We start from the raw sequence: 15,121 nt of genomic DNA, 5'->3' as shown, positions 1-15,121 counted from the left end.
CTATGCGACATGACACGTGGCGTCAGGTTCAGATTGGTTCCCGTACGACAGTAGCATCAGGGCATGGGATGTATCACACGACCACTCGCTGTATACGTCTTGAAGTGTTGAGGAGTTGACGATGCGTTGCATGCCAAACGCCGCGAAAGGTGCATGCATACCGACACGGCAAGCTTGGTGGAGCATAAAGTATCAATGCTCAAACCACCAGCCATATAAAATTGATATTCGCCACTACATAACTTGGAAATCTGTTCAATCTCCCGCACAAAATTACAAGGACTCCTAAGCACTGTTTTTAATGTAGGGACTTCGAAAGAATCAGCGTTGAGTTGCTGAACGTGTCCAGTCATTATTGTCTTTTTCTCTTCCTTTGCGTATTTTTCTACTTCTACTATGAATCCTCATGCACACGCGCGTTGGCATCGCCGAGTAAAAAGGCCATTTCGCGGGAACGTACTTTGCTACTCGCATAATTGCTGCCTCTGCAACTAGCATGCTCAAATTACTCATGTATGCCTCAGTGCATGTCTCTAACCCGGACTGACCGTGTTTCACACGCCGTCAAACCACCTTACATCTACCAAGCCCAAAGTGACTCTCGTCCGTGCTAACTTTTCCAACACCGAATACTCAACCGCCCTGGCCTCCCATGCTGTAAAGTATCTGGCGGTTACCCTAACATCCAATATTGGTCCTGTCCTCGCGCTACTCATTCGCCCCACTAGTAGTCTCCCCCTACACTCTCCCCTCCAACGCCCCCTGCTCCTGGGAGAGCTGGGTCGCTCCACCTCGGTGCCACGTTATGGCCCCAATTCTTGGAGCACATTGTGTTTGTTTTGTACACGAAGCCGCCTTCATCGCCTTATACCAGTGTCGCATCTTCGTGCCCCAGCAATAGATCCTCCGCTACCGTCGCGTGGACTGAACTTCCATGATTTGGAATTGAATCGTGTGCAATAAAGTCTCTCTCTCTCTCTCTCTCTCTCTCTCTCTCTCTCTCTCTCTCTCTCTCTCTCTCTCTCTCTCTCTCTCTCTCTCTCTCTCTCTCTCTCTCTCTCTCTCTCTCCTCTTTTTCCGTGCTGTCGCATGGGAGAGGCGCGTTCACCTTCTCTCCCCAACCCGGTTTTCTGTACAAGGACGCGTTCTGTTCGTTGACATACCCCGGCTCGGGTCCCCCCCCCCCCTTCAGCCCCCGGAAAAGAAAAACCCACCCTCAGTTTGTGAATGCATGCAGGCATGCGTATAGGGGCTAGAGGTAAACAGCCTCGGTGTAAAAACGTCTCACCAAAACACTAAGCGCCCAGGAATACCAAGTAGACGGGACAAGTATAAACAGAGTTTAGATGCTCATTGGTCGGCAATACGCTTCGCTAAGTTTAAGAATTTTACACTTAGAGTGCAATACTGTTCTAAGAACTAGTGACAACGAAATCCTGGCGAGCGGTGTCTGGTAATTGTGAAGCTAACCGCACACGTTGTATGACGAAAACTACGAGCCTCTTTCTGACTAGTCCGTATTTAATACGTTCCTCCCCTCTATGGTCACACGAGAAGATCACTCCACTATACATAACAAGCTGGAATATGGCTATGAGTACATGCAACCAATCGACCAACCGGAGCTTTGTGAGCCTCATAAATAATCTGCAGGTGCCCAGCTTAGCTGGTGCCACTAATATTAAATAATTAATATAACAAGTATCCTTTACATTACAAATCATAATTTGTGCCGTATTTTCCCGCAGTGATTGACGCCCGGTCAACTACCCGATGGCTGGAAAAATTCCAAGGTTATCCCTATGTTTAAATCTGCTGACGAAAATATACGTCAACACTACCGCCCCGTTTCCCTTACATCGATTTGATAAAACCTTTGGAACACAATATTGCTTCCCACATTTGGAAGCAACTCTAATCAGCCCAGTAATTTTATTTGCAACCAAACCGTATTCAGGAAAGGTTGCGCTTGTATGACGCAATTACTTGAATTAATTCCCGATGAACGTTCACTCTAACATCAATAACAACCACCAAACAGGTTGCATTTTTGTCGATTATTAAAAACTTTTTTTACCGTGTACCTCATTGCTGCATAATCTCCAAATTATCCGCTCGACGATTATAATTGCTAACCTTATCCTTGATCCAAATAATTTTGTTTTATGTAATGTCTTATGTAACGTCCCAGGTACCCAAAGCAGGGCATTTGCACTGTTGCTCTCCCTGATCTGTATTAATGACTTTTCAGACGACGTACCATCATGCCTACAAATAGTTGTGGACTACTGCATGATATACCAGCCTTTTAAGAAGACTAATTATTACCGTGCACTGCACGACAACCAAGACATAGTTGCAAGACATAGACAAATGGTGCAAGAGGTAGCAAATGGTTCTGAATTACCGAGTATATAACGAAGTAATCTCCCAAGTTTCAACCTATAAATATCTCGGCACGAATCCCACGCCTAACCTTTCTCGGTCTTGTCCCATAACGACGATCTGCGCCAATGCTTCGAAGAAATCACTAGGATACTGTAACCTATATCTATCTCCTCTTAACGTCTACAATTAGCTCACGAAAAAATGGCCGCGTATCTGCTCCTTTCGTTGCACATGTCGCTGTCGCCAAAAGACGATAGTCGACTTGCGCCCCTGCCAAGTAAACGCCTCCCTTGTCTTTCCCGCTCACCTCTCATGCTGTTCCTTTCCCGTCTCGTTCCTACCAAGATAACACGTTAGAGGTTTGCTCAAGTTAATTTAAATTTATTGCGTTCTACTAGTCCAAGTCGGGTGTCTCGATGCTAGCCCTGCCGTACGGCGAAACGCGCCTGAATTGAGAGAGAGAGAGAGAGAAACTTTAATGAATACCAGCTAGGTTTGCCGAGCAGCTGCGCTGGCTTGCTACGCTAGATGATAGAAGAAAAGGATGAAGAAAGCAGAAAACAAAAGAAAGAAAAAAAAAGCTATAGAAATGAAAAGATGTCATTTGATGCGCCCAAAGTTTTCAATCACAAAACTGTCCAGTTCAGTGCTCCGAAGAAACTTCAAGGGAGCTTTGATTGCACGTGCAGCCTGACTGAGACCCGACCAAGGTCTCAAAACAGCCCTCAGTTCAAGTCCTGCACCAAGCTGCCTGCACAAAGATAATATTAGGTACCCTACTACAACATTTATAGAACCACGATGCCCTGCTGCACGAGCGTTCCAAGCGGAACGTGGACCCAATCTAGTGCAACCTTTCGTTGGCATTGCCGTTTGATTTCTTAAATTCCGCCAGGAGGTAGCGCTGGCAACAGCATGCGACGGTTTTCTGCCATTGGTGTAGTATTTCATTTGCTATCGCAAAAACCAAGCATCCATGAATTTTTTTAAATAAAGGAGCACTGCAAATATCACTTATGAATTGATTTTCTGCCTTATATTTGCGTAATGTCTTGTTCTTGTTCAACAATGTTAAGAAGTATGAACACTTACATCGGACTTAGACGCTTGGATTTGGCTGTGAGTATAAAAGACTTTTGCGCAGATTTTATTTCACTTTGGCCGGGTGGCTGAATCGAGCCACAAACATAGACAGACAGACAGACAGACAGACAGACCAAAATTTCTGCATTTTGGTAGCCCAAGAAGGCTATCGTCTTCAAAATTTGTTTCCCCGCAACAGTGGTTTACTTTCACAATCTGGTCCCCTCACGCCAACTACTTAACCAACGTTATTGAAGCAATTAAAAACAGGGCAGTTCGATTTGTGTCACGTAACTAGAATTACTGCTCCAGTGTAACATACTGCAGCATAAAGTGATTGATCACTTCAGTTATTAGTCGCATGCCGCAACCTTTATCCTTTATGCCTCTTTCATAAATATGTTAGCACCAAACAAACCACACAGACTACCTCCTGGACGACCTTCGTACACACCAACCAGACTACACAACCAACTCAGCCTCACACGTATCTACGGGATAACAAATTCCTTTAAAGCATCCGCTTTGCCTCGAGCCACCCGGATGTTGAATGATCTTCACAATAACACAGCATCTGACTAACATAGAATCGTGTTGTCGTAACTTGCTCTCATATTTCTTCTCATAAACTCTATCTTGGGTGGGAACACGTTCGTCGCATGGAATTTCGCCACAGGCCGATTCGGAACAGGTCACATATGGTCATTCGTCATGTGGCTGTTTGTCGCATACGAAAGGTCGTCATAAGGGCGCGATATTCATGATTTCTTAAAGGCACAATTTGGCCTCGAAAAAGACAGAGCGCCGCGATACGACGTCGCGCATATTCGCTTACACTTTAAAAAAGGGTATGACTCCTGCGTAAAATATTTGGCAATAAATGTTTTTACCACCGCCACCGCTACCACTAGCTGAGTCCTTCTCAATTGAAGGATTCTGCCTCTAATAAGATAAATATTTTTGACCCCAACCATCACGGCGTGAAGATTACAAGCCGGACATATTCATATATGGCTCTGAAGGCGAAGACATTGTCGAAACAGACGATGCATAATTACAACGGACCTACCATTAGACATTGAGGATGGCATAGCTTGGTATAAAATGTAATGCTTTCTCATTCACACGCGTAATCAATCTTGGGCTTCTCTCCTTATTTGTAGTCGAAGGCCCCCAAGGTGGCACTTAAAAGGGGACATATAGAGCAGAGTGCTCTATTTGGTGAGTAATTTACAACTAACAATACTGCCACAGAGAAATATGTTTATGAGCGCAATTAATAGTTGCTGATGCTCATTTTGTAGTCACTGTATGGCTATTTACACCTCGGCCATGCTCTTAGTGGGTAAAGTATATAAATAGCCGTATAAAATGGAAATGTAAAACAATAATAAGAAACTCTTAGCAGCAATTAACCCAGGAAAATAATTTTCTTAGACACTGTGCTGCAAGCTTTGAATCATGCACACATATGTATACTGTGGTACCAGTTATTCCAACGTCGTGGTCATCCGCACTCAGCTGACGCAACGAGGGAGCGCTGACAAGGGCTGGCCTGTTGTTCACGGAGACAGACAAAGGAAAGAGGTTACGCGGTATCACGGGCATCGTCTTTTTCTTTTTTTCCTGCGTGCATTCAAAATACCCCATAGATGAACCGAGGGTCGGTCACGGGCATCATCCGCGCAGAATGCGTGTGGACGTTGAAGGGGACAGTTCCGGCCCTTCCTTCGACCACCCGCTGGACTTCCCCACTGGTCAACAGAACAGTTGCACGATAGCATCCGGGAGGGAAAGCTAGCCATGAAGTGAAGAAAGGAGAAGGGGAAGGGGAAGGGGGGGGGGGGGGGGCGTTCGTATGTAGCATGTTGCGTAACAGAGTACGTGTGGGAAAGCACCTTGTCACGCACGAGATTCGCGGGAAGGTCATGACCCCTCCAATGCCAAACACGCACCGGCGTTTCTTAAGGTGCGTCATTCCCGTGCGCAGTCGTCAAGCCGCATTGGAACGAAACGGTCACACACTGAGACGGAGTTCTTGAACCAGAAAGGAACGGTAACATCGCGCGACGACCATGCCGTTCGCGCGGCCTTTCGTCTACAAGTTGTGAATGCGCAATCTTTGTTGCCGCACCATGCGCCTCCCATTCGTCTCTTTGTTTTATCTTTGCGTTTCTTTGGCTTTTTTCCGACGTTCGTTTCTGTTCTGTTTTTTTTTTTTTTTTTCAGCAGCAGATTCCCACGGGGAAGGCACAAAGCCCGACCAAACTGGTGCGCTTGTTTTCTTCCCGATTCTCTTCGCTTTCGCTTTTCCTGAAGCGTCGTCCGTCTCCCGACCTAATTTTGTTCTTTGAACCCAGCAGGGCGAAGCGACAGGAACTGGGCGCTGCAGGAGACGCCTTTCACGAGGCTTCGCTCATAGCGACATTGTGGATGACGACACCGTACAACAGAAGCCCCCCTTGCAAAGTGTCGCCTCGCTGCATATAACCATAAGCGGCTCAGCGGTCCCCTCCGCGCGCAGCCCAGCCGGGCGGCCGTGAGTGCATTACTATGTCCTTCTGTGGCCGGCCGCACTCGAGGACTAATTAAAAGAAACTCGCCTGAGGAGCAACAGATTTGTCTAGTTCCTGTTTCGTTTTCCCAAGGAGACCAAGTGCGCAGGTCACAGGCTCCTTCAGAGTATTTGACTTCGTGGATATCTGCGTTGTTCAATTGTTACTGCCAATACTAGGGATTTTTTCTTGAGATGAAGATATCACCACGCGGACATAGACTAGAATGTACGCAGATGAGGCAGACTATGCTGCGATCCCGCCGGACAGGGTGTATGCAGTGGGAATTGCGCAAAGTCACACGTGTAATAACTTCAAATGTTAGCTTACCAGTATCATGAGGGCAATCGAACGTTCCTGGGAAGAGAACTTTTCAGTTCAGCATGGTACGTTAACCGAGGCTGCACTGCATGCAGACAGAAGGGCATCTCGGTGGTAGGGTGCGGCGAAAATATTCCAGTCGACTTGCGGGGGTATACTTGTGGCAGGTGCCACAGTTGACACAGGTAGCATAAGAAGGTTCCCCACTCGTCGACTGAACTCACAACTATAGGGCTCGCTCCCGCTTTGGTTCGGTTTGAGTTCGGTTTATTTCCAGAAAGTACAGAGCAACACAGCCACCTCTGTAACCTAACAGGTATACTCGCTCCTGACACGGCGTGCTTCTTTTTCTCTACTCTCTTTTTAAGATTTCATAAGTGGCTATTATAATCGGAAAAACTGTCAAGGTACGTACTTTCCCCTTTGGTCTCCTTAGCATAGGCTTCTGGCTTTCCTTTCTGTGTTCGTTCAACGAGCCCCTCATTCCTATTCGTATTAAGCGGCAAGCATGGCAAGGGTCTCTGTTCAGGCAGCCTTGTCGCCACAGTTGCCCCGGGGTCAATAAGGAAGACCGTTAAACTCGAACTGTCGGAGTGGCGCTGACATAAGTACCCCAGAAAGGGAAAGAGAACACAGCCACCTTGGTAGCCTAATTGGTAAGACATTGATGAACGCGCAATCAGAACGTTGTGAGTTCTGTCTGCACCCCAGGCGCATGGGTTTCTGTACTTTCCTGTATAGAAGCAACAAAACTTCCGGTGCATTCCGGCTGAGTCCGCCACCTTCTCCAAAGTGTTGTCACTCCAGAAACGCGCACGAAAGCAACTTCACGGTCGCCGTTGCTCTGCGTATGCTGCGAAAAATTCGGATATGGGAGCTATTGACGTAAGAGGGAAAGTGTGACGCAACCTCGTCCGAAAAGGCCCTTCCGTTGCTGCCAATGAAAGACGCCCAAGAACGTGCATTTTTAGCGGCAAGCATACTAACAGGCCAGAATCGTTTTGGTTGTCGACAGGTCTTCAAGGCGGAGCCGGCTTTTTCATACCGGTGCTGTGGGCGCACGAATCGCGCACAAAAGCCCGAATGGCCCAACTGCTCGTCGGTGGGTGGATTTCGCTCGCGGAGGTGCGCACGCACTGCGCAGTGCCAAGTGTCCCCCATGGCGACGCCGTCCCCGTTCACGCCATCGAAAAGCAGCCGCACACGTCCGCTTCGCTTCGCTCATGGGCTTACCGCTAATTGTCATGCGCAGTGCGTTCCCTTGGATAAGTGCGCATAACCGGGGTGAGGCCGCTTAACGGCCTTTTTCTCCTCGCCTTTTTGTTCCCTTGCCTTTGTCCTCGGGCACCGGGGAAGCATTATTTCCACCAAGCGGAGCAGGCGTAGAGCTCCACCGACTGGCCGCCGCTGTCATTTGCACGCCGCGCATTTGCAGAACGCTTGGAACGCTTGTAAGTGGATAACATCGGCGGACGATGTCGTTATATCCGCTTTGAGTGCCCCATTCGAACGCACAAGCAAAACGATTCGAAGGGACAGCCTTCGTTACAACCGTTTGCAAGACCTCGCTATCTCTCGTGTTGTCATTGGGAGTTGCCGAGAGGGGGTCAGAGGATTTTTTATTTAGGTAAATGGTAGCTGCGTATAGTGGCAGTCGCGCGCGTGCGGGAGCGCATTTATTTATTTATTTACTGAAACAACGGGCCTTGCGCACGCTATGCACGTAGGAAAAACAAAGCGACCTATCATAAGATATTTGGCGAACATTATCAAGAAAAAACTAAAACAGCGCCATTCATGCATTATATCTCGAGTTCAGCAGACCATAGACGGGTTCCGGACGCAGTTTGCGTGGAGCAGACTTTTTCCTCAACTCACGGGGAAAGTAGGGACCTCTGCTGTCACAGTCGCATGTAAACAGCTGCGGTTTTACAGCGAAAGTTCCACTACGCCATGTCTCACAAAGATTCATCGCTTCGCAATGACCTTTAGCCACAGGAACGAAAGTGTGGCAGGCATGACGTAGAACCGCGTAATCCGCTGCGGAGAGGCGTCGCAGCTGAGCATGCTAGGAGCCTCACCGCTGCAGCACCACGTGACTAAGAGATGGTTTATCGGCTACTTCGCCGGCGCTTGGTCACTGTCTCTCCATGGATGGCGCGCCTGTTGAGCCGTCTCTGCGCGCGCTTCAGCGCAAGCGGCAGGCGGAATCCCATCATCCAGTAGCTATAGTTAGACGGACCGTAAGACCGCCTTCGTCAGCATTCAAGAAACACAGAGAGACACACCATCAGATTTGTAATAAAGTCTGGCTTTCATGAAACGCTGTGTGCCTTGTCTTTGCAAAACCAAGCCAAAAAGGCCTTTCGCTCGTGACAACTAGGTTTACAAATGTTAAACCTGACCCGTTTTTAGATGCGACGCATCTCTTTCACTCGCCTTGTCCCTCCGGCGTCATCCGGCGTAGTCCGCATCCCTCCCCCATTCTCCTCGCCGCGCCAGCTGCGCGCTAGCGCCGCTCTCTTTGCAGCGCCATCTGTGTGTTAGCGCTCGCCGGCGCTCGCTCCGTCGCCGTGCCAGCTGTGCGTGGGTGCGGGTTAGCGCGCAGCTTGCGCGCAGCTAGCGCTCGGTTAACACATGCGCATGCGCTGCTATGCGCTGCTCTGTCTCATTCCGCTGCATATAAACGCGGTAACTGCGCCGCTCTGCTCAGTCGTTCCGCCGCCGCTCCGCCGATGACATCCTCCGATGACCACCGATGATTTGAATGGAGACTAACAGGCCTGCTATCGCGATGGTCGGCGCAACCGTAACAAGCCCCGGCCACCCCGATAAAAATTTACACCATCTTCCCGCGAAGGGAACCATGGGGTAGATGCGACGCATCGGGGGTGAACATGCTGCGTAAAATATGGACACACAACAACAATGGGCACGCTAACATAACGGAAACGCAACGGAAACCCCCGATGCGTCGCATCTACCCCATGGTTCCCCTCGCGGGAAGATGGCGTAAATTTTTCTTTGTAGTGACCGGCCACGAGGGGGCCAACGCAAGCAGTCGATCTCTCCATGGGCTCCGCAGGTTTCGTTCCACCGAAAGTAAAATAACAATTTCTTCGACGAAAGAAGCTCAGTACCAGATCGCGGAACGTACAAGGACCACGGGGATACCACATTTGCCACCGTAAGTCAATATTTTACGCTTTTATCGCCATTGGAAGTTCCGAAGCGGCGGTCGCATGCTAAGCCTACCTGGAACAATATTGACACCGGCGGGGCCCCGCGATGCCGCCGCCAGCGGTGATAGAGGAGTCGCCTTCAAACGCTGACGCGACAGCCCTGACGCTAGACAATGGCATGGATATCGAAGATGAGGCTGAAAACTCAAGCCCAGCGGACACCCAAGAAGATTAGATCGACGTCGTCAGTAAATATACGAAGAAGGCCAAGAAACTGACCGGAGATGGAGTAGCAGAAAGCCTCGTTCCCGAGATAGAAAAAAGCAAGATTACTAAGCAAACCACGCCCCAAAAACTACAGCCACTCCCCAAGAACGACTTTAAGATGGTCATCCACCCCAAAGACGGCCTTGACTTGAGAAAACAACATGCAGCTACGCTCTCCGACAGCCTTCTCTCCGCAACAAGACTCACGTGGAAGCAGGCCCACCTGCGTGTTCGTATTGACTACGATCAGAACATCATGACCATCAGCCCACCGCACGAGCAAGTAGCACGACTCAGTACAGTTACCCAGCTCAAAATTCAAGACAAAACATACGGCGTAAGCCTCTACGGACTCTAGCCGCATGACTCCTGCAAGGGGGTCATACACGACGTACCAGATCACTGCACCCCGGAAGACATCCTAGGAGACCAGGATATGAATTCGTGGCGTGCAGCAGACTCGGAGAGACAAACTCCGTTGTCGTTACAATACTGGGCTCCAAAGTGCCATTCTATGTTTACTACAAAGGGGCCGAAACCCTCTGCTACATCTACAGGAAGACGGTCCCGTACTGCTTCACGTGCCACAAACTCGGACACCGCGCGGACGTGTGCCCAACTGGTGGCTTGCGACAAATGCGGAGTGCACAATCCTGAGCAAGGACACTTGTGCAACCCCACATCTGCTCTCTGCCAGGGCAGTCACGTAACTGCCGACAAGGAGTGCAAACAACGATTCAAGGAGCCCTATATACTCAGGAAGAAGAAATGGGAGAGCGAACACACCCCACGACAGGAAGACATCACCCGAAGATCCAGAAGCGAGTCCAGGGGCAACGAAGCAAGCTACCAGGCCAAGTCCAGGTCCCAGTCATTCCCGGGTCTCCGCAGCGGCTCTAATAGGAGCCGTTCGAAATCCAAGGCACCTGTTGATCGGATTTGGTTGTAGGGTGTAACGCGCCGACGCAACACAGGCGATGAGGCGCGCCGTAGTGGAGGGCTCCGGATTAATTTTGACCACCTGGGGATCTTTAACGTGCGCCGAAATCTCGTACACACGGGCGTTATTGCTTTTCGCCTCCATCAGAAAAGCGGCCTCCGCGGCCGGGAATCGAACCCGCGAACTCGTGCTCAGCAGCGCAACGCCTTAGCCACTGAGCCACCGTGGCGGGTAGATAGAACTGTCCACCGTCAACAATGGCTAGCCCCAAGACAAGCAACCCCCACACCCTCCGCATCTGGCAGTGGAATTGTAGAGGATACAAGCAAAAGCAAGGACTTCTGCATCAATACATTGGTTCCATTAATCACCCCCCAGATATTATTGCCCTACAGGAAACTAACACCAATGTTTGCACCCTCGTCAGTAAGGACATTATAGCCGTCCAACACATTCTCACTGCAAACGAGCACTTCAAACGTTTACGGAACTAATGACCCAGAAACCCGGCAAAGAGCGCAGCACTTTCAGTCTCAATGTTTACTGTCGCCCGAAAAATAGAAGAGCCGGTCTCGCATCTCTCTTTCACCAGGTGATTATGAGAGCGGGCACAAGCCCCCTCCTTATAATAGGAGACATCAATGCAGCTCATCCTGCCTGGGGGTACTCCTACTTTAATAGGCGAGGAAATGAAGTCGCAGACTGTATTGATGAAGAGAACCTGACGCTACTCACTAATCCCGCCGAACCCACAAGAGTCGGGAACAGCATCTCGCGGGATACTTGACCCGACCTCACTCCCGCTAAAAACGCCCCCCACAACTCCTGGCACAATCTGGAGGAAAACCTTGGGAGTGACCGCATGATAATCGAGACAGAGCTTCAGGGATTCCTCTACCTCAGTGAAGCTCGAATCGATTGATTCATTGATTGTAGGGCTTAACGCGCCGACGCAACGCAGGCGATGAGGCGCGCCGTAGTGGAGAGCTCCGGATTAATTTTGACCACCTGGGGATCTTCAACGTGCGCTGAAATCTCGCACACACGGGCGTTTTCGCTTTTCGCCTCCATCAGAAAAGCGGCCGCCGCGACCGGGAATCGAACCCGCGACCTCGTGCTCAACAGCGCAACGCCTTAGCCACTGAGCCACCACGGCGGGTAGTGAAGCTCGAATCACAGATTGGCATAGTTTAAGGGAAAGCCGGCAACAAACTCCGATGGACCCCATCATAGACATCGAAAATCGGGCACAGAAACTGCGAGACACCAGAGTCCTCCAAACCACCACCCACACCCCAGATATAGACAACCATCTCTTTCATTTGTTGGAAGCTCAGCACAGCCTCACAGGCGATGGAGAAGACAAAAACACAACCGGAAGCTTAAGCTCCGCACTGCAAGACTAACGGCGGAGGCAGAGGCCCGCGCCACGAAGCTCTGCCAGCCGAACTGGCTTGGAAAATGTGATGAGCTCCGAGGCACTCTAAGCACATTCAAAACCTGGAGTCTCCTCCAATACCTCATCGACCCGATAAAAAGCAAAGGAGAAACTAGTAAAACCATGCAGACAATCATTCATCAACTTCATCATCCTTAAAGTTCCTTTATCTTCTTTATCACGGTGCCATAAACATAGACAAAGATACATACCTCCGGCCTCCTTTTTATCATTCTCGCAGAACCAGCCATAGCTATCATATCAGGCCTCTTGTTCCTCATAGTAATACTTTTAAATTTTCCTTTTTTCCACTAACCATAGCAACGTGGAATAAATTACCTAGTGAAGTTGTTGAAGCGCGTTCTGTGGACATGTTTGTTTCTAAAGTTGAAATACTGTATAACTCTGATTATCAATTAAAGTGTGTTAGCCTGTGAAATAAAAAATATGCGTAGCCATTATTAGCCCTTGTATGCTAAACACCTTTGTATAGATGTGTTAAAGTGTCGTATTTTTGCACTGTACCACTCCTGTATGAGCCTTTGAATAGGCTTACAGTATTAATAAATAAAAATAAATAAATAAACTTCCGGGAACCACAGACGATTTGCTTCGTGTTCTCCAATCCCGCTACATACCCAGTTTACCCCCTTTCCACCCGCCTCCGTGCAATGGCTCCCTAACGCTCACCTCGATTGCCCAATCACCGCAGAGGTTAGGGCAGCCCTTGCAAAAATCCGGAAGAACATATCACCAGAAATGGACCAAATCACCAACAGAGATCTGTCAAATCTTGATGACAACTCAATCTGTGCACTCACGGGGTACATGAACCATTGTTGGGAGAGAGGCGCCATACCCTCAACATGGAAAGAAGCCGAAGTCAGGCTTATCCCAAATCCGGGCAAAGATCCAAGCATAGAAAATCTGAGACCGATCTTTTACTTCATGTATTGGAAAGCTTAACAGACTACAGGGCTACCTTGAAGAATCCCAACGCATGCCACACACAATGTTTGGTTTCCGGCCACATTATTCAACTCAAGACATTCTCCTGTAAATTAAAGAAGATGTTCTGAGCAAAGCAAACAAGCTCACACCGAAGGCTATTTTGGCCCTAGACCTAAAGGGGGCGTTCGATAACGTCAAGCACGAAGTCATCCTCGAAAACCTTAATAACCTTGGCTGCGGGGAACGAATGTACGCATACATTCGATACTTCCTAACGGGTCGTGTGGCAGTCATCAAAGGTGGGGACGTGAGCTCTCAACCCATCACGATTGGATGCAAGGGCACTCCGCAGCGGGCGGTGCTTTCCCCGCTTCTCTTCAATATTGCCCTCATCAACCTTCCAAGGCAACTGGATCAAATTCCAGGTCTGCACCACGAAATATATGCTGACGACATCACGATCTGGATAGGGGAAGGCTCAGAAGGCGAAATGCAAGACAAATTACAACAGGCTGCAGACGTTGTCCGAACCTGTGCAGCAAACTGCGGCCTCAAATGCCCCCCTCGGAAGTCAGAACTCCTACTGGTGCAGAAGAGACCTCGACTCAAGAACGACACTAAGACAACCATAGAAATAGAATTAGATGGGGTCCTCATCACACCCTCACCCTCCATCAACATACTGGGCATGATGCTTCAAGAAGTCTGTTCCAACTCTGAGGTGATCCGCAAACTCGACTCTTCGATCAGTCAAATCACCCGCATGCTTCGCCGTATCACTAATAATAATCACGGAATGAAAGAACAAGACACGATTCGCCTCGTACAAGCTTTCGTTGTATCAAGAATTGTCTACATCGCTCCCTATTCCATACTCAAAACTTCTGAACGCAATAAGTTGGACGCACTAATCAAGAAGGCCTACAAACAAGCCCTCGGACTACCAATAAGAACATCGACCGAGAAACTGCTTGTGCTTGGACTCCACAACACCATAGACGAGCTCATAGAAGCCCACCTGACCGCTCAGCAGCAACGACTCGCCACCCCTCCTACTGGTCGTCACCCTTTGCGCCATCTCGGAAATTCGGTAGTGAATTCGGGGCCGGCCATGGAAGATATTCCCGAAGAAATCAGAGAAAACACCAAAGTTTCCCCTCTACCTTGAAATATGCACCCTCAGCACCATGAGGGCCGAAGAACAGCCAGAGCCGAAAACTTAGAGAGGAAATATGGGCAAAAATGCAGGGTGGTGTACACAGATGCGGCAGACTACGCCCGAGAGCATGCTATGACGTCAGTGGTCACCGACATGGCGCGAACACTCACGAGCCTGACACTTAGACGCACCAATACACTGCAAGCGGAAGAAACAGCCATTGCACTTGCCATCACTCAAACTGAAGCCATGACTGTCATCGCAGACTCACAGGGAGCATGCAGGAATTATATCAATGGACGAATTTCGAAAACCGCCCTTCAAATCCTCCAGCAAAACCCTCCTAATGTGACTATTGTCTGGACACCTGCCCACTCCAGTCTTCGTGGAAACCTCGTCGCTCACACGAGTGCCCGAGAATTAGCCGGCCGGGCTCCACAAGAAGGTCAGCAGAGGGTTAACCAGCCGTTAGTCACGCACAGAGATATCACTCAACATTATAGGCTTTCCCGACAGATATATCCGCCAGGCCATAAATCCCTCACAAAAGAGCGAGAAACCTCACTTAGGCAGCTACAGACCAATACTTTTCCGCACCCTACCAGGCTCCACGCTATATTCCCTACAATGTATACATCCACTTGCCCTCACTGTGGAGAGCTCTCAACCTTATATCACAGGGTGTGGGCTTGTCAACATAATAAGAATATAGACACAATACGAAATCCAACTGTAGAGCAGTGGGAGCGAGAGCTGGCCAGCTTAGATCCTGATCGTCAGCTTCGGCTCGTCGAGAGGGCAAAGGCGGCAGCAAGCTTTACTGGGGTCCTGGGCTGA

The 15,121-nt window shown here is 49.3% G+C and overlaps 1 pseudogene; it reads left to right on the top strand.

Moving 5' to 3' along the window:
• Positions 1-10,993: 10,993 nt before the first annotated feature.
• On the top strand, positions 10,994-15,121 carry LOC144160532 (uncharacterized; annotated as a pseudogene).

This window comes from Haemaphysalis longicornis, unplaced genomic scaffold (assembly GCF_048455015.1).
Source record: "Haemaphysalis longicornis isolate Haplotype H1 unplaced genomic scaffold, Haemaphysalis longicornis Haplotype H1 scaffold_1, whole genome shotgun sequence".
Taxonomy (NCBI): domain Eukaryota; kingdom Metazoa; phylum Arthropoda; class Arachnida; order Ixodida; family Ixodidae; genus Haemaphysalis; species Haemaphysalis longicornis.
Note: the sequence above shows the minus strand (reverse complement) of the source record. Positions and strands in the feature narration are given on the sequence as shown.